General features: G+C 41.3%; 3 long non-coding RNA genes across 3 annotated transcripts in view; 2 read left to right on the forward strand and 1 right to left on the reverse strand.

Moving 5' to 3' along the window:
* LOC127355388 (uncharacterized) overlaps positions 1-20,571 on the forward strand; it is a 104,197-nt gene that overhangs the window by 30,526 nt on the left and 53,100 nt on the right. The gene's annotated exons all lie outside the window — the stretch shown is intronic.
* On the reverse strand, positions 771-18,250 carry LOC127355387 (uncharacterized). The gene is made up of 3 exons (XR_007881745.1): positions 17,334-18,250; positions 11,157-11,722; positions 771-814 (listed from the first exon to the last, which is right to left on the reverse strand). It is a non-coding gene; the product is annotated as an uncharacterized LOC127355387 (long non-coding RNA).
* LOC127355393 (uncharacterized) lies at positions 12,646-18,642 on the forward strand. Its single transcript, XR_007881751.1, has 2 exons — positions 12,646-12,839; positions 18,458-18,642. It is a non-coding gene; the product is annotated as an uncharacterized LOC127355393 (long non-coding RNA).

Below are 20,571 nucleotides of genomic sequence, written 5' to 3' on the forward strand. Positions count from 1 at the left end.
TATTCAGTCTAAACACTGAGGTTATTTCTTGTTTTTCGATTTTTATTTTTTGTATGATTAGCCTTCCTTCCTTGGCTGAGTTTTTTTGTCTCCCTCCAATGGGCTGCATTCATGCTTTTCTCTGTATTGACAGTCTTAATGTGTATATAACCAGGGTTGTGTCTGAAATCACTCCTTCACTACTCCCTATATGACAGACACTTACTGGTTCACTCTATAGTGAGCTTAAATTGAGACCGAACACTTATGAATCATTGTCATCACTGATTGGCACTCTTCCAACTATTAGAATCACATTCAATCTGGCAAGATAGTCTTAAAACCTATAGAAAGGCCCTCCGTAATGCCAGAGCAGCCTATTATTCAACACTAATAGAAGAAAATAAGAACAACCCTAGGTTCCTCTTCAGCACTGTAGACAGGCTGACAGAGAGTCACAGCTCTATTGAGCCATGTATCCCCATAACCCTCAGTAGTAACGACTTTATGAGCTTCTTCTTTGATAAAATTATTACTATTAGAGACAACATTTAAAAAAAATGTAAAATCAGATATACTCTTAGACTGTCTGCTATTGATCTGCATCAATTAACTTTAATCAACAAAGCCATCAACCTGTCTCTTAGACCCCATCCCAACAAGCTTGCTTAAAGAAGTCTTACCCTTAGTTGGCACTTCTTTACTGGATATGATCGATCTTTCTTTATTGTCAGGATATGTACCACAGTCCTTTAAAGTAGCTGTAACTAAACCCCTTCTTAAAAAGCCCACTCATGACCCAGGGGTTTTAGCCAACTATAGACCAATTTCTAACCTCCCCTTCCTCTCTAAAATTCTCGAGAAAGTAGTCGCCAAACAGTTGTGTGACTTTCTACATAGCAACAGCTTATTTGATCAGTTTGTACATGTTAACGATGACTCCTCCATAAACACTAAAGTCAGTGATGGAGTTCCACAAAGTTCTGTGCTTGGATCAATTCTTTTCACCTTATATATGCTTCCCTTAGGCAATATTCTAGGAATCACTCCTTTAACTTTCATTGTTATGCAGATGATACCCAGTTATATCTCGATCAATTATCTAAATCTTCTGGACATAAAAACCTGGATGAGCTGCAATTTTCTGATGTTAAACTCAGACAAAACTCAATTCTTGTACTTGGCCCCAAACACCTCAGAAACTCACTGTCTAAAGATATAGTTACTCTAGATGGTATTACCTTGGCCTCCAGCAACACAGTCAGGAATCTCGGAGTTATCTTTGATCAGGATATGTCCTTTAACTCCCACATAAAGCAAACCTCCAGGACTGCCTTTTTTCACTTAAGTAATATTGCAAAAATCAGACACATCCTGTCACAGACAGATGCAGAAAATGTAGTCATTTTTTTACTGGATTACTGCAATTCCTTACGAGTACTGACAGGAACTAGAAAAAGAGATCATATTTCTCCTGTATTAGCTTCTCTGCACTGGCTCCCTGTAAAATATAGAATATAATTTAAAATCCTCCTCCTCACCTACAAAGCTCTTCATGGTCAGGCCCCTTCATATCTTAAAGAAGTCATAGTACCCTATTACCCCACTAGAACACTGCGCTCTCTGAATGCAGGGCTACTTGTGGTTCCAATAGTCTCTAAAAGTAGAACAGGAGCCAGAGCCTTCAGTTACCAAGCTCCTCTCTTGTGGAACCAGATTCCAGTTTGGTTTGGGAGGCAGACACCATCTCCACATTTAGGAGTAGGCTTAAGATGTTCCTCTTGATAAAGCTTATAGTTAGTTATGCTGCTATAGGCCTAGACTGCCGGGGGATTTCCCATGATGCACTGAGCTCCTTTATTCCTCTCCCTCTCTTTCTGCAAACAGTCCTGTCCCATTAATGCATGTTACTAACTTCACCCCCCAGAGTTCTTGTGCTTTCTTGTCTCACAGGTTCTCATGGATCCTGGTGGTGCCTGCTACCATGGTCCTGCTTGACCCCCACTGCTAATATTACTGATATTATTATTATTATTACAGTTACTATTACTGCTATTATTGTCCATCGTCCCCCATCCTTGTCGCTGTTGTCGTTATCATCATCATCAGTAGTCACGTTTTTCCTTTCCGCCGTTGTTAAGTACTCATGGTGGGAACTGTTGGGTCTTTTATTTTATAAGGAGTATGATCTAGACCTGCTTTATTTGAAAAGTGTCCTGAGATAACCTTTGTTATGAATTGGCGCTATAAAAATAAAATTGAATTGAATTGAATTGTTTGGTGGAGTATCACACAGTAGTCATTTTATTATTAAAATATGACACCTTGCATTTTGGGATATCTAGCAGAAAATACTTGGGATCACTTTAGGCCACTATATAAGTTACATAAATTTGTACTGACTATATCAATTTTAATAAATAGGGAGTGATACTGGACACAGCCCAGAAAGTTTGAAGCCGTGCAGACACTGGGAGAAGGACCTGAGGCTGTGGGGCACGACCATTATTAATCACCTGTACTGGGCTGCAGCGTCCACTCCTTATCGAGATCCAGATGTGATGGTGGCCAAGTGGCAAAGCATGGTCAATTCCCGCATTTCTATGCTGTGCACATTGAACTCTGGTTGGAGATGCATGGGACAAGGAATGGTTAAAGCCAGGTACAAACAACAGTTTGTAGCTGAATATTATTAGCGGCACAGTGGTTAGCTCTGTCACCTCACAGCTTGAAGGTCCTGGCTGGGCAGAGTGTCTTTGTGGAGGTTGCATGGGTTTTAGCTTGGTGTATCTAATCAACTGGGAAGTATTTCCTGTCAAGCTAAGCGAGTTGTGTCATTCTTGTGAATTTAACCAGAGCACCATGTTTTTTATCAACTATCTGTAGTTTATTAATTTAGGTAGTAATACAGTACAATTTGTTGGTACAACAGTGGTTTTACTGTATTAGTGTAATCAATTAATTTTGGTTATCAAAAGATAATAGAAAATTACTTTAATATTAAAGTTCCTCGAGGCACCACCCTTAAATAAGGTAAACGATAGCCAATAACTTATTGATCAGTCTCATAAAAAAACATTAAACTATTAATTCAGAAATCCAATTAATAATCAAATGAATAACTATAACCAAAATCACTATTAATAGTTAAAGTGGAAGGCTTTTGAGTTCTGCATAGAAGAGGTTGGTATCACCCACTCTTGTACAAAATGGTAAAGGCCAGCATGTTTAAACACAAACATTTATTAAAGGGATAATAAATGCAAATAGAGGAAGAAGGTGTGTCTGTGTGTGTATGGGTGGGTTGCACGCCAGAAAAGGTGTGTGTCCTTTTTCCTCTGACCAGATGTTTCAGCTGAGTATGAAACGTGTTGGTGAGAGACACAGAGCATAGAGGAGCGGGAGGGTTTGAGTTCTCTCTCTCCTCGTGAGTGCTGAGGTTTAGGCTGAATATGTGTGTATGTGATCGTAGATTAACGGTGCCGTTAAAATGGAGTTAGTTGCATGCAAGACGGTGTCTGTGTGAGGCATAACATTAAACTAACATCACCTTAACACTGTCTCAGAGACTAGTTACTATAGTAACCTGAGTTAATCAAATCAACAACACAAAACAAAATCCTGGGTTGTGGTTCTGAAGTCCAAACAGTCTCTGCTGTGCGATGTCCGCTGGTGCAGGTCGCAATAGGAAAGGAGTTTCGCTCGTTGCTCTGCCGAGTTAGCGACTCGGCGTTAACGTCGCGTTGCTCTGGTAAAGTCAGCTGGCAGACTCTCTTTAAAGCTGAAGATATTGACTCCTGTTAGCGGTGCACTGACCAGGGATCGCAGGAAAAGGCATGCTCTTATGCCATGGTATAATCCTTTTTTTTGCGTTAGGGGTGGGCTGCCCCCACACGCTTCATCTCCCCCCCCCACTTTTTATTTAAAAAAAAAAAACTAAACAAAAGGGGGGAAAAAACAAAGTGGGGGGACGGGAAAAAAAACAAAAGCGCCGGGAAGGGGGGCCAAAAAAAAAAAAAAAAGAAAACTACCCGCACGGAGTGGAGAAGGCCATTTTTTCCTTGGACTCTGGAGACAAGGGAATCTGCCAATAGCCCTTGGTTGAATCCAGTGTCGAGTAGTTTTCTTGTCTTTCCATGTTATTGCTTTTGCAGGTTGCCTGTCCAGTATGTCAGATGGAATACCCACTAAATTATTTAAGTCCATGCCAGTTCATGCTCTCCATAAGAGAGAAACATTAGATTCCTCCTCACGCCCAGTTGAGTCTCAGTGTGGTGCTGTATGAGATTTGTGTGTCCTGGCAGGGTGGAGAACACATCAGCATAGCGCTGTTGCAACATAGCAACGTCTGCTCTCTGGGACGTTGTGAGATGGTCATCACAATGGAGCGAGGCAGGATTTGTGGAATTTGGTACCTCAGGCCCCAACTCATCTCTCTTATTCACTGTGGTCACCAGAGAAACAGACTCTCCATGCTTTGAGGAGATTAAGATGGTAAATCTGTGTTGTCCCTTCCCTGTCAGAATGCACAACCCCATAGTTGACATCACCCACTCGCCATGTGACCACAAAGGGTCTTTGCCACTTGGCGAGTAATTTGGAGCTGGAAGGAGGGAGTAATACAAGCACTTCATTTCCCTTTGCAAATTGTCTCAGTCTAGTTCCTCTGTTGTACAGGTGCTGTTGACGCTCCTGGGCCCTGAGCAAATTCTCCCGTGATAACTATCCCAATGTGTGGAGTTTTGCTCTCAAGTCCAGGAAGTACTGAACTTACATTTTACTTGGGCTCAGTCCTTCCTCCCGGCTTTATTTAACCAGGTCCAGAACCCCCCATAGTGTCCTGCCAAACAGCAGTTCAAAGGGAGAAAATCCCATGGAGGCCTGGGGTACCTCGTGCACTGCAAACAGACGATCTAGCCACCTATCCCAATTGTGGGCGTCATCATGAACAAATTTACGGATCATGGACCAAACTGACCTGTTGCCCAATAATCCATACAGTTCCTGAAGTGTGGAACCTCGATGAGTGGTAATGGATGCAAAGGCACTCTTGGGATGATAGATATATAGATAATAGAATCAGGCCTTTATCCGGTTTAGTGTTTTGTCATACCCCATGTGCCCTGCCATTGGGTTATAAAGAGCCCTCTAGAAAACAGTTTCCTGGCGGCTTTCCAGTACCAACAACTGGTTAATTTCCTCTGCTGACTGAGTGTCACATCTCACTCTGTAGAGACTGTCCCTAACCAATGTAAAATGTGAATATGTCTGCGCTGCATCAGGGCGGACCAACTGACCATCAGTTTTTAAATCAAACAGAGTATTGTCACAAGACTGCTCGAGTGGAAAATCTTCCATGGAGTGCAACATGGGAACCTGTGGAACCTCTTGCGGAGCACCATAGGTTCCCCATCCCCCTCTGCAGTGCCTGACAAAATCAGGTCACCACTGAGCACAGCGTACATATCCAATGTCTCTACAGGTCGTGAGCGCACCCCACCACACTTCCCCACTAATCTATTAAACCCAAAATCATGGGCTACATCAGACGGGAACTAACTGCGGCCTTTTTCGAACGGCACAACCGGATATCTGTGAACATCCCAGTGCACACACTTAATATCCACCCATGATGCCTCCACCAAAGCCCCGGGTCAAACTGGATTCTGATGAATTATAGACCGAATACAGCCTGAATCCACCATTGCCTGATGTATACCCCCTTGAATCCTTACCAGAACACTGTATGTCCCTCCTGGACCAGGGGAGGGTGTTGGTGGGCCAGCAACCCGGATCACTTGACTGACCTCCATGAGTGGGCACTCCCTGCGGAAGTGTCCAGGTCGCCCACACCTCCGAAACTCCTGCCCCGACGCCTGAGGGACCATCTGTGGGTTGAGAGGAGCACTTGTAGTTGCTAGACCCTAAGATTGAGAGAAAGGGGAAGGTTAGAGCAAGGAAGAGGAAGGCAGAGTGAATGTGTCTTGTTGATGGCTAGGTGGGGGTTTGGATTTTCTGGGGGGTGCCGGTATTTGTCAGGTGGATGCAGAGGGCCACCTCTCCGCCGCTGGCTAGCCACATGCATTCGCTTCAAAAATCTCCAAGAAGGTCTGGGGGTCATCTGCCATTGTCATCTTATGCAGGGTGATATTGGAGAAGGAGGGAGGTAGAGGAGATGGCAACTGAGCCCCTGGTCATGGAGTACTTCCAGATGCTGCCTGTTCACAGCCACCTGCTCACGGTGCATTGTAGCAATGTCCCCCAGCATTTCCCCCAGCAATGCCACCAACGGTGGAGACTGCTGCGGGTCTGAAATAATGGGTGCTATTTCCCAGGTATGTTGGGCACCAGTGTAGCAAGTCTCTCTAAAACTGTGAGTTCCTTCAGCACACAATAGAGCACCACAGGTCAGTTAATCAACATACATTTATTGACTTCTCCGCCACACACACCGTCAATACTTTACAGCTCTTATAAGGCTTCTATAGGCCTCTTTCAAAGTCTGTGACAGTTCACTCCAGACGTCCTTTCTGGTTTGTGTGTAGCGGTCCAGCACACTACTGCCTTAAGAGAGGAGAGAGTGATTACTCAATGAGTACCAGCTGATCTCATCAACTCACCTGGTGCTGCTCTCACAAGCTGTCCCCACACCCCTCTCTCTCTCCTGCAGCTGAGTGTAAACCACACCAACCTCTACAGTAAATTTTAATTAGTTACGATATATGGAATAATTTTTCTTTACATATTACAGTCAGCTGCCAAACATGTTGGATGCTGTTGTGTAAAATTGCAAAGAAATTACCATTATCTACATTTATAATTGCAAAGAGCATCCATTCAAGCCTTTATGTTGCTGTAGAAGTAAATAGTACAAGGGAAGAAGATTAGCTACCAGAGCAGGGGTGGGCAAACTTTTTGACCACACTGAGTTCTAAAATTTGACAGGAGGGCCAGGCGAGGAGCAGATGGATGAAGTGTTTATGCGAACTAATGTATAGGACATGTACAAGCCATTATATAAAAGGATTGGCCTTTAAGAGGCAGCAAAGCGTGAATATGCCAGGCTCATTTACAAATTATTTTACAAATGCATTTATTCATAACAGTAGAGAAACTCAAGTTCAAATTCAGTGGGAACAGTCTTGTTGCTCTCCCTTTTTTTGCTACTGCATCAAAGTATGGTGTTAGTTTTGTTGTGGCAATTCTCAGGATGGATCTGAGGTGCTGGTCAGTTAACTTGGATCTGTGATGGGTTTTGTTGACGTTCATGACGCTGAACGTCTGCTCACACAAGTAGGTCGAGCCAAACAACACCACCATCTTCTGTGCCAGAGGTTTCGAAATGTGGCTTTGTTAAGTGAAGCATAAAAGTCATTCAGTTTAAGAGAGTTAAACTTTTCCTTTAAGATGGAGTCAGACTGAAGATCGATCAGTTCCAATTGCAGGTGGGGCGGCTGTGGCTCAGAAGCAGAGCGGGTCGTTCCTTAATCGGAAGGTTGTGGGTTCAATCCCCGGCTCCTGGTGCCACATGTCGAAGTATCCTTGAGCAAGATACTGAACCCCAAGTTGCTCCCGATGCCGTGCATCGGTGTATGAATGTGTATGAATGTTAGTTTCTGTTCGATGGACTTTGCCATCACTTTGTGAATGTATGTGAAAGGGTGAATGGGGCACATAGTATAAAAGCACTTTGGGTGGTCGGAAGACTAGAAAGGCGCTATACAAGTACAGATCCATTTACCGTTTACCATTACCAGGTCAGGTGGTGCTGTGACGAGGTCGTTCAGCTCATTCATGTGGGGAAAATATGTCCACAGCAAAGATAAAGCCACAAAGCCAGTTCCTGTCACTCAACTCAGGAAATTCATCTGATTTCCCCTCTGACTTCAAAAATGTGCTAATCTCCTCTTTGAGCTCCCACACTCTCTGAAACACTTTGTCCGAGACACGAGAGTGGCAAAGTAAGTCCTGGTGATCCGCATCGGTTTCCTCCATGAACGCAATGAACTGACCGTGCTGGAGTCCTCTTGCTCGTATACAGTTCACAAGTTTTACCACTGGATTCACCACGATTAAACTGCAATACAGACTTACACAGAAATTCCTGATGAATGATGCAGTGAAGGAAAATAACATCCTGGTCAGGGTTTTCCTCTTTCCAGTTAAATTTGGCGATCCATCTGTGGTGACATTGGCAAGTTTACTCCAAGGTAGCTTCGTTCTCTCGATGACAGCAGACACACTGTCATATAAGTCCTCTCGTCCACATAAGTGATCTAGACGTGTTAGAAAAGTGATTTATCAACACCAGCTTGGGATTTAACCTTAAATAAACCTGAATGCAGCATAATACACCACACTCCAACCAGGGTAATTGGGCGCCAAATGGGGAAACGTGATAATTGCAGGGACGTCAAAATGAATGCGATTTAATAATAATTAAATGTAATAATATAGTTTGAACAAGTCAGACGAGCCGGATTAAAAAGCTTAACGGGCTGTAGTTTGCTCATGCCTGTACTAGAGAGTCTCTGTATCGTTAAACTACTAAAGGTAATGCATCTCAGAATCTGTGCGGGATCGGGGAGGGGATGACACACAGCAAAGGGCTGCAGGTTGGACTCGAACCCTGGGCCGCTGCAGCAAGGACTCAGCCTCGGTACATGGGTCACCAGCTCTACCCACTGAGCTATCCGGGCACCCAGGATCTGTGCTCTGTCTGTCTCTGTCTCTCTCCCAGGCCATATACACTGATCAGCCATAACATTGTGAGCACTGACAGTGAATAACACTGATTATCTGGTTATCATGGCTCCTGTCAGTGGGTGGGATATATTAGGCAGCAAGTGAACATTTTTTCCTCAGAGTTGATGTGATAGAAGCAGGAAAAATGGGCTGCGTGAGGATTTGAGCGACTTTGACAAGGCCAAAATGTGATGGAAAAGCAGTGAACTGGAGACAGGGTAATGGGCGGCCAAGACTCATTGATGTGGGGAGTGAAGGCTGGCCCATGTGGTCCAATCCAATAGACGAGCTACTGTATCTTAAACTGCTGAAACAGTTAATGCTGTTTCTGATAGAAAGGAGTCAGAACCAGTGTTGGTCAAGTTACTTGGAAATAGTAATTAGTTACTGATTACTGATTACTTCTGCAAGAAAGTAATCCAGTTACTTTACTGATTACTTAATTTCAAAAGTAATTAGTTACTTTACCAGTTACTTTACTAGGTTACTTTTCAAAAACATGATGCACAACCTGAATACGCCATAAAGCAATAGAACTTTTTGTCCGACTTTTTGGGGAAAACCTGGTCTGATTAGGAGAGACGGCATCCATCCCACTTTGGATGGAGCGGCTCTCTTATCTAGAAATATGGCGAAATTTATTTCTAAAACCTGACAGTCCAGAGTTAGGACCAGGAAGCAGAGCTGCTGTCTTACACACTCCTCTGCGCTTTCTTTAGAACAGTCACCCACCCAAAACCCCATAGAGACTGTGTCTGTCCCCGACCACCTAAATTATTTAAAGAAATAAAAACAAGAGGAGTTCAACATAAAAATCTAATAAAAATTAAAACCAACTCCTCAGTAGCACAAAATAAGAGAATGAAATGTGGGCTGTTAAATATCAGGTCTCTGTCCTCTAAAGCTGTTCTAGTGAATGAATTAATATCAGATTATGATATTGATTTACTTTGTCTTACTGAGACCTGGTTGTCCCACGATGAGTATGTTAGCCTAAATGAATCCACACCCCCAGTCATATTAATACTCACATTCCTCGAGGCACAGGCCGAGGAGGTGGAGTAGCAGCTATATATGATTCGAGCGTTTTAATGGACCCTAAACCTAAACTAAATTATAATTCATTTGAAAGCCTTGTTCTTAGTCTTTCTCACCCAAACTGGAAAACACTGCAGCCAGTTCTATTTGTTATAGTGTACCGCGCTCCTGGACCGTACTCTGATTTTATATCTGAATTCTCAGAGTTTCTATCAAGCTTAGTCCTTAAATCAGATAAAGTAATTATTGTAGGTGATTTTAATATTCATGTGGATGTTGACAATGACAGCCTTAGTAATGCATTTATATCATTAATAGACTCAATTGGCTTCTGTCAGAGTGTAAATAAAACAACTCATTGTTTTAATCACACTCTTGACCTTGTTTTATCATATGGCATTGATATTGAACATTTAATAGTCTTCCCACATAATCCTTTCCTATCTGACCATTATTTAGTAACTTTTGAATTCATACTATTAGATTATAAGCCATTAGGCAAAACTTCCTACAGCAGATGTCTATCTGACAGTGCTGTAGCTAAATTTAAGGAGGAGATTCCTTCAGTGTTCAATTCAATGCCATGTCTGAATTTAACAGAGTCCTATAACAACTTTAGTCCCTCTGAAATTGATAATCTTGTCGATAGTGCTACAGGCTCACTACGATCAACATTAGACTCTATCGCTCCTATAAAAGGAAATTATTAAAACATAGGAGACTAGCACCTTGGTATAACCACCAAACCCGCCAGTTAAAGCAAATAGCTAGGAAATCTGAAAGGAAATGGCGCTCTTCCAAATTATCAGAATATCGCTCAAATTGGCAAGATGATCTTAAGATTTATAGAAAGGCCCTCCGTAATGCCAGAGGAGCCTATTACTCAGCACTAATAGAAGAAAATAAGAACAACCCTAGGTTCCTCTTCAGCACTGTAGCCAGGCTGACAGAGAGTCACAGCTCTATCGAGCCACATATCCCCATAAACTTAAGTAGCAATGACTTCATGAGCTTCTTCTATAATAAAATTATTACTATTAGAGAAAAATTAATCACCAACTGCCATCAACAGTTATCAGTGGCTCTCCAAGTTCAGGGACTTCTGTCAATGTAAACTTAGATGTATATTTAGACTGTTTTTCTGCTATCGATCTTCATCAGTTAACTTCAATCATTTCTTCATCGAAGCCATCAACCTGTCTGTTAGACCCGATCCCAACTAGGCTGCTTAAAGAAGTTGTTCCCTTAATTGGCACTTCTTTACTGGATATGATTAATCTTTCTTTATTATCAGGATATGTACCACAGTCCTTTAAAGTAGCTGTAATTAAACCCCTTCTTAAAAGTCTACTCTTGACCCAGGGGTTTTAGCCAACTATAGACCGATTTCTAACCTCCCGTTCCTCTCTAAGATTCTGGAGAAAGTAGTCGCCAAAGAGTTGTGTGACTTTCTACATAACAATAGTTTATTTGAGGATTTTCAGTCAGGATTTAGAGTTCATCATAGCACAGAGACAGCTCTGGTTAAAGTTAATAATGACCTTCTGACTGCTTCTGACAATGGACTTGTCTCTGTACTTGTATTATTAGATCTTAGTGCTGCATTTGACACCATTGACCATGATATTCTTTTACAGAGACTTGAGCATCAAATTGGCATTAAAGGAACTGCCCTAACCTGGTTTAAGTCATACTTATCAGATCGTACTCAGTTTGTACATGTTAACGATGAATCCTCCATAAATACTAAAGTTAGTCATGGAGTTCCACAAGGTTCTGTACTTGGACCAATACTATTTACTTTATATATGCTCCCTTTAGGCAACATTATTAGGAATCACTCCATTAACTTTCACTGTTATGCAGATGATACGCAGTTATATCTATCAATCAAACCCAATGAAATTAATCAATTATCTAAATTACAAACATGTCTTAAGGACATAAAATCCTGGATGACCTGCAATTTTCTGATGTTAAACTCAGAAAAACCGAAATTCTTGTTCTTGGCCCCAAAAACCTTAGAGACTCATTGTCTAAAGATATAGTCACTCTAGATGGCATTAACTTGGCCTCTAGCACCACTGTCAGGAATCTTGGAGTTATCTTTGATCAGGATTTGTCATTTAACTCCCACATAAAGCAGACCTCTAGGACTGCCTTCTTTCATTTACGTAATATTAGAAAAATTAGACACATACTATCACAGACAGATGCAGAAAAACTAATCCATGCATTTGTTACTTCAAGGCTGGATTACTGCAACTCTTTATTATCAGGTTGCCCCAATAAGTCCATTAAAACGCTCCAATTAATTCAGAACGCTGCAGCACAAGTACTGACAGGAACTAGAAAAAGAGATCACATCTCTCCTGTACTAGCTACTCTGCATTGGCTCCCTATAAAATGTAGAATTGAATTTAAAATACTCCTCCTCACCTATAAAGCTCTTCATGGTCAGGCCCCTTCATATCTTAAAGAGCTCATAGTACCCTATTACCCCACTAGAACACTACGTTCTCTGAATGCTGGGCTACTTGTGGTTCCTATAGTCTCTAAAAGTAGAACAGGAGCCAGAGCCTTCAGTTACCAAGCTCCTCTCCTGTGGAACCAGCTTCCAGTTGTGGTTCGGGAGGCAGACACCCTCACCACTTTCAAGAGTAGGCTTAAGACATTCCTCTTTGATAAAGCTTATAGTTAGGGCTGGATCAGGTGAGTCCTGAACCATCCCTTAGTTATGCTGCTATAGGCCTAGACTATCGGGGGATTTCCCATGGTGCACTGAGCTACTCTCTTCCTCTCTTTTCTGCACTCATTCATGTCCCTTTAATGCATGTTACTAACTCCACTTCTTCCCCGGAGTTCTTGGCTTTCTCGTCGCAGGTTCTCATGGATCCTGGTGGAGCCTCCTGCCATGGTCCTGCTTGACTGCCATTGCCAATACTGTTGTTGCTGTGCACCTGTCTGTCTGTCTGTCGCTCTCTCTCTCTCTCTCTCTCTCTCTCTCTCTTTCTCTCTCTCACCCCAACTGGTCGAGACAGACGACCACCCACCTAGAGCCGGAGGATCTGTCCTAGGTTTCTGCCTTTTAACAGGCAGTTTTTCCTTGCCCTTGTCGCCAAGTGCTTGCTCATGGTGGTACTGTTGGGTCTCTGTAATTAATGTTAAAGAGTTCGGTCTAGACCTGCTCTATTTGAAAAGTGTCCTGAGATAACTTCTGTTATGAATTGGCGCTATACAAATAAAATTGAATTGAATTGAATTGAATTGAACTTTCAGCCTAATTCTATTCTTTCTGCATATTCCATCATCTAAAATTGATTCAAATGAAACATTCTCTTTTTTAAAACTTGTTTTATTAGTTTCAATCTTTTAATTTTATGCACATTGCATCAAGCAAAAATTTAATTAAATGCAACAGTCTCTGACTTCAAGAAAATTTAAACCTATTTTCTACACATTCCACCATATTTTAATGAAATAAAGCAAGTCCTTCTTCTTATATTTCTGCATATTCCAGCATATAACATAAAAATATTTTTTGTATAATCCTTCATTCGAATAGATGTAAATAAAATACAGCAATAAAATAATTAAAATCAAAGTCTCTCCTGACTGTATTCCAAATTATTAACATTTATGTCTTTTAACAGTTGGTGAAGTGCAGAGAGGAGTAATAATGAGTTTACCAAAACAGAAAATGCTGTTGCATGCCACATTTAGGCTGTTAGTCCAGTCTCATTTTATGGCTACCCTGACAAGGCCCATGTTTTTTTGTTTTCTTTCGGAGTGAAACAGTGGTTGTATCGCATCAACAGAAGCTTCTCAAACCTCCTATTACACAGTCTGTTCCTTTTCGGGGAAAGCACCAATCCGCATAAACTGAACAGCCGTTCCACTGGTGCACTGGATGGAGTTGGAGTGTTGTATTTCATGTACATCTTTTTGAGGTTTGGGAACTGATTTAATTGTGTGTGATGCACACCTGTAGTGTGGAGGGAGGCTAAACTGTCCATCACCAGATGCAGTTGAAAGAGCTTCTATGACATCTGTAAAAGTCGGTTCCTCATCATCACCTTCTTCTTCATTTTCAGATTCAGACTCCAAATTACAGGACTGACATACTCTGAATGCTTTGGCAAAATTAGATGCATTATCAGTTACAGTGGCAACAACTTTGCGATGCAGTCCATATGATGAATAGATTTCTTCAATCTCTGCTCCAATTACATCATAGGTGTGCCTGCCTCTAATTCTCTTACATGCTAGGGCAGCCTTGTTGCGCTGTAAAGTGGAATTAATCCAGTGAACTGTTACACCCATAAAACTTTTATTATTCACCGTCCAGATGTCAGCAGTGGTGGAAACAAAGTCTACATCTCCGAGTGCAGCCTTCAAATTAGCGTCCATTATGTCGTATTCTCTCTCAAGGTATCCTGCAAATGACTTTCTCTGCGGCAGCTTGACACCGTGTTTGGTCGGTATTTTTTCTACGATGCGTCGGAACGATTCAGAGTCTACAGTGGAAATGGGCAACATGTCCTCGACAATATAGCCAGCGACGAGCTTCTTCAGTTCAGCGGGAAGTCTATTTTCACCTGTTTAGCAGAAGAGGGGCCCTCGGAGGTTCGCCCGGTGGAATTGGATATGGTAGCTGCAGCGGTCATGTCAGTTGGGGGATCTGGGTTTTTTTCAGTGAGTTTCACATTCCTGTGCCGGCTTGCTAGGTACTTGCTCAGATTTGAGGTGGAATTTTTCGCTGTAGATAAAAGTTTTCTTCCCACGCAGAGTGTACAGCGGACGCTGATGTTTTTGTCACCTTTTACTGAGTCAAACTCAAAGTAATGTCGGTACTTCCAAGCATTAAACGCTGCATAGTCCTGCTCTCTCCCGCGCTCCATGTTGTCTCTTGTTGATCACTACACATGTCAGTGTTTACCACTGACGTCGCGGCGCTCATACGTCATTGTCACTCAAGAGACAGCCTCACAAAACAAAATCACGGTTAAGTAATGCAGTAACCTGTAAGCCTGCTTGCGGGAAAGTAAAAGTAATCTAATTACTGTTTTTGCAATTGTAATCCCTTACTTTACTTGTTACTTGAAAAAAGTAATCAGATTACAGTGGTCAGAACACACAGAGCGTCACAGGCTGTTGGTATGGGACCAGTCTGGGTGCCCAGGTGGTCAGAATGTTATGGCTGATAGCTGGTGTATGTTAATAACACACATTTTCTCCATCCAGTCCCTCAACTTTCAATGATCCTGTGCTTTATTCTGAATTTCACACATTCTAAGTAGGAATTGTCTGTTTCTCTCTTATGGAGAAACAATAATGTATCTATTTTTACCTGTCTCGGCATGAGCTAGCATGGACTTAAATAATTTAGTGGGTATTTCATCTGACGTACTGGACAGGCAGCCTGCAAAAGCAGTAACATGAAAAGACAAGAAAACTACTTAAATTCATTAGGTAATTGCTATTGGTTGCAAGCCAAATCTTATCTTTACAGGGCTTGTATTAAATATCCTTGTATTACCAAATTTGGTCTCCTGGTTGTGCTTAGAATGGTAGTTCTAGTCCCTAGTGTAGATTCTGCTGGAATCAACTAAGCAACAATTATCCCATCAGGGGAAGACTAAAACAAGATATGGTCAGGGTTTTTTAGAAGTGGGCATCGTAACCTAATGTTTCTGGGAGAATAACTGACGGTTTGCATTTCCTGATCCCCCTGAAATAAACAGTAAGTGAATAAGTGAATAAATGAATAAAAACATTAAAACTTTTTTATATCTACAATACAGAGGGCTTTATACAGCAGCCAGCCTCCTATATATTCTCAAGTTTCATGTACTGACTGTTCGTGAGTCTTAAAATCTGAACAAAACACAGTGCGACACATTGTATGAAAGAAGTGCTCTCTTCATCAGTATTCTAGATTTGAAACATTTGTGTATTTAGATACTACACCAAATTTTAGGTAGAAGTGTTATATTAAGGATACGTACATTTTCGATTCTCAAAGTTTTGTACAAAAACAAAATAGTTGACAAATCCAGGTTGGCTAAATTTCCCTCAGGTCAGTAGGCTGTTGGTGTCCTGTCTGTGTTTCCTTTAACATTTAATCTTTTTCTTGCCCTTGCAGGAAAAAGAATCCTGAAGATGACCTGTGGATTCATATAAAGTAATATTCATTAGGTCAAATCCTAACTTTATTACATTATCTTATTCAATTCAATTCAATTCAATTCAATTCAATTTTATTTGTAAAGCGCCAAATCATAACAGAAGTTATCTGCTGTAACAAGGACACTTTTCAAATAGAGCAGGTCTAGACCAAACTCCTTGTAACATTTACAGAGACCCAACAGTACCACCATGAGCAAGCACTTGGCGACGGGGGCAAGGAAAAACTGCCTTTTAAGAGGCAGAAACCTAGGACAGACCCTTCGGCTCTAGGTGGGTGGTCGTCCAGTTGGGGTGAGAGAGAGTGAGAGAGAGACAGAGAGAGAGAGAGACAGACAGACAGGTGCACAGCAACAACAGTAGCAACAACTACACTAATAGTACTGACTGATGATGATGATGATGAACATGAAGAAGATGATGACGATGACAACAACAACAATGGCCATATGTCATATTACACTGACTGTCTTAACCTTTCAATGCAGACACTGCTCCCATAATCTTTCAACATGGAAATAAATGAACTTCTCTGTAAGTGTACGACTGTGCTTTATTAATGTGTCTTTAATTTAGTTACACTGATTAAACTTAAATAGGATGTGTGCTACACCCATGGATGAAGGGAAAATTCACAGAAACATACATTACTATCACATGCTGCAGCAAAATAATCTGTGGATACCTTTTAATCACAGGTTGCACCCTGGGACAGAGTGCTTAACGGAACACAGATCACCAGCCTGCGACAAATGTCCATTGCATAACAAAGCTAATTAATTATTTCAATTTACAACCAATCTCTACCTTGGTTATTTTCAGGGTTTACACCAGTATCTGGCAAGAGGGGGATGCTGTTTTTACCACAACCTTGCACAGCAGCACATCACAGCAGTCATTTTATATGGCACACATCAGTGTCATATCAACCAACACTTGCATATGCCATTGGATATCAGTAGACTGCATCTCTGTGAACAGTGGTGTGGACTTGTCTCTGTACTTGTATTATTAGATCTTAGTGCTGCATTTGACACCATTGACCATGATATTCTTTTACAGAGACTTGAGCATCAAATTGGCATTAAAGGAACCGCACTAAGCTGGTTTAAGTCATATTTATCAGATCGCTCACAGTTTGTACATGTTAACAATGAATCTTCAATAAATACTACAGTTAGTCATGGAGTTCCCCAAGGTTCTGTACTTGGACCAATACTATTTACTTTATATATGCTCCCTTTAGGCAACATTATTAGGAATCACTCCATTAACTTTCACTGTTATGCAGATGATACGCAGTTATATCTATCAATCAAGCCCGATGAAATTAATCAATTATCTAAATTACAAACATGTCTTAAGGACATGAAATCCCGGATGACCTGCAATTTTCTGATGTTAAACTCAGAAAAAAACGAAATTCTTGTTCTTGGCCCCAAAAACCTTAGAGACTCACTGTCTAAAGATATAGTTGCTCTAAATGGCATTAACTTGGCCTCTAGCACGACTGTCAGGAATCTTGGAGTTATCTTTGATCAGGATTTGTCATTTAACTCCCACATAAAGCAAACCTCCAGGACTGCCTTCTTTCATTTACGTAATATTACAAAAATTAGAGACATACTATCACAGACAGATGCAGAAAAACTAATCCATGCATTTGTTACTTCAAGGCTGGATTACTGCAACTCTTTATTATCAGGTTGCCCCAATAAGTGCATTAAAACGCTCCAATTAATTCAGAACGCTGCAGCACGAGTACTGACAGGAACTAGAAAAAGAGATCACATCTCTCCTGTACTAGCTTCTCTGCATTGGCTCCCTGTAAAATGTAGAATAGAATTTAAAATCCTCCTCCTCACCTATAAAGCTCTTCATGGTCAGGCCCCTTCATATCTTAAAGAGCTCATAGTACCCTATTACCCCTCTAGAACACTACGTTCTCTGAATGCTGGGCTACTTGTGGTTCCTATAGTCTCTAAAAGTAGAACAGGAGCCAGAGCCTTCAGTTACCAAGCTCCTCTCCTGTGGAACCAGCTTCCAGTTGTGGTTCGGGAGGCAGACACCCTCACCACATTCAAGAGTAGGCTTAAGACATTCCTCTTTGATAAAGCTTATAGTTAGGGCTGGATCAGATGAGTCCTGAACCATCCCTTAGTTATGCTGCTATAGGCCTAGACTATTGGGGGATTTCCCATGGTGCACTGAGCTCCTCTCTTCCTCTCTCTTTCTGCCCTCATTCATGTCCCATTAATGCATGTTACTAACTTCACTTCTTCCCTGGAGTTCTTGTTCTTTCTCGTCTCGCAGGTTCTTATTGATCCTGGTGAAGCCTTCTGACATGGTCCTGCTAGATTGCCATTGCCAATACTGTTGTTGCTGTGCACCTGTCTGTCTGTCTGTCTCTCGCTCTCTCTCTCTCTCTCTGTCTCTGTCTCTCTCTCTCTCTCACCCCAACTGGTCGAGACAGACGACCACCCACCTAGAGCCGAAGGATCTGTCCTAGGTTTCTGCCTTAACAGGCAGTTTTTCCTTGCCCTTGTCGCCAAGTGCTTGCTCATGGTGGTACTGTTGGGTCTCTGTAATTAATGTTTTAAAGAGTTCAGTGTAGACCTGCTCTATTTGAAAAGTGTCCTGAGATAACTTCTGTTATGAATTGGCGCTATACAAATAAAATTGAATTGAATTGAATTGAATCAGTGGACTAAGTTAAAGTCAGTGGCACAGGTATGGCAGTGAGAATCGGCAGTGGGGACCAAGGTTATTATAGTTAACTAAAACTAAAGAAAAAACTACAACTGTTGAAATGCTAGTTAATTTCAACAGTAATTAGATAAAAACTAGACTTTAGAAATAAACAAAAACTAACTAAAATAATATCATGTAACTAACTAAAATTAAATAGAAATATACAGGAAATGTCTTTAGTTTTAGTCTAAGTCAGGGGGCAGCTTTTCATATCAAATTTGGCCAAAAAAGAAAAGAAAAAAATCTGGAGCCGAAAAACATATTCAAGCTCTATAATGTGAGCCTTACCGGTGAAAGCAAACAAATCTGTCCATACACCATTAAATCCACTATTTTCCTTCAAGTCTTTCTTTTTTTGGATTTGGAATCTATAGCTTTCTAGGGAGAGTCAAAACTAGTAAACACCATTATTGAGGTTCAGCAAAATATAGTGTAATTTACACCCATCAGCCATAACATCGTGGTGGTCCCATGCGAACAGACTGCTCTGCACTGTGTTCTGACCCCTTCCTATCAGAACCAGCATTAACTGTTTCAGCAGTTTGAGCTACAGTAGCTCGTCTGTTGGATCGGACCACACGGGCCAGCCTTTACTCACTATTGGAAAAACATAACGTTAACTGCATGAAGCTGTCTGTGAATGAAAATATAGCACTTTTCAGCATGAATATGTTCAGTTTAAACATGGTTTAGCTGTCAGTGAGCACAACCTGACTTGGTTTATTTCATGGCATCCCTGCCAGTGTACAGAGTAGGGATGAGTGAATACACCATTATCTTTATCTGTTTGACCAACTAAATTATCTGTATTCATATCCTTACTCAGAATGGGCGGGACTTCAATCTGAAGTGGGTGGTGCTTAAACATAAAATGGGAGGAGCTAACTAGAAGTTGCTAATTTAAGCCTGAATTTGATATGGGTTGATCAGAAGTTGCTACATTTATAAAAAAAAAAAATATTTACAGAATTTATCTTTACAGTATGTAGCTACTAGAAAAAAAGTGTGTGCACTGGTATATTTAATAACTGTCCTTTGTCGTCTTAAGCAAGAGAAATGCATATAAAGCCGCGAAGGGCAGGAGTGGATGAGGTTGGAGCACAGGAAAGTGCAAGCATGCAGCTTGAGCAGAGCAACTGTAAGCACAAGCAAGGGCTATTTGAGTGTGAGGGCAGGGTTTGAGGGAAAGCATTCAATAAGTACTGTTCTTAGATTGCAAGACTCTTTTGGATAAAAAAAAAGAAACCCCATACCACTTGGGTGGCAAGCTAACATTAGCAAGTGAGATGGAAGATTTGTTGTTGTAGAGTTAGACAGCTGCTTAGACAGACACACACAACTTCTCAGATGCTTTGGTATTGGTAAATGGACCTGTGCTTGTATAGCGCCTTTCTAGTCTTCCGACCACTCAAAGCGCTTTTACACTACGTGAGACATTCACCCTTTCACACACATTCACACAGTGATGGGAAAGTCCATCGAACAGAAACTAACATTCATACACACTCACACACCGATGCACGGCATCAGGAGCAATTTGGGGTTCAGTATCTTGCTCAAGGATACTTTGACATGTGGCACCAGGATCGAACCCACAACCTTTCGATTAAGGAACGGCTATGAGCCACAGCCGCTTGAGACTTTCCACTCAAGATATTCTGCTCCATGCTTTGCCTGCTAATGTCCATTTTCGTAGCAAACAACACAATATTACTAAGTTAGTTTGTGGATAGGTCCATAGGGTATAGCCATAGGTCAAGCTTTGACTGTAAATTTTATAGAGATTCCAATACAATTTTTTCCTTCCCAATACCAATTCCGATACCTGAACTTTGCATATTATTATTATTATTATTATTATTATTATTTCTT

Source organism: Dicentrarchus labrax, unplaced genomic scaffold (assembly GCF_905237075.1).
Source record: "Dicentrarchus labrax unplaced genomic scaffold, dlabrax2021, whole genome shotgun sequence".
Lineage (NCBI taxonomy): Eukaryota > Metazoa > Chordata > Actinopteri > Moronidae > Dicentrarchus > Dicentrarchus labrax.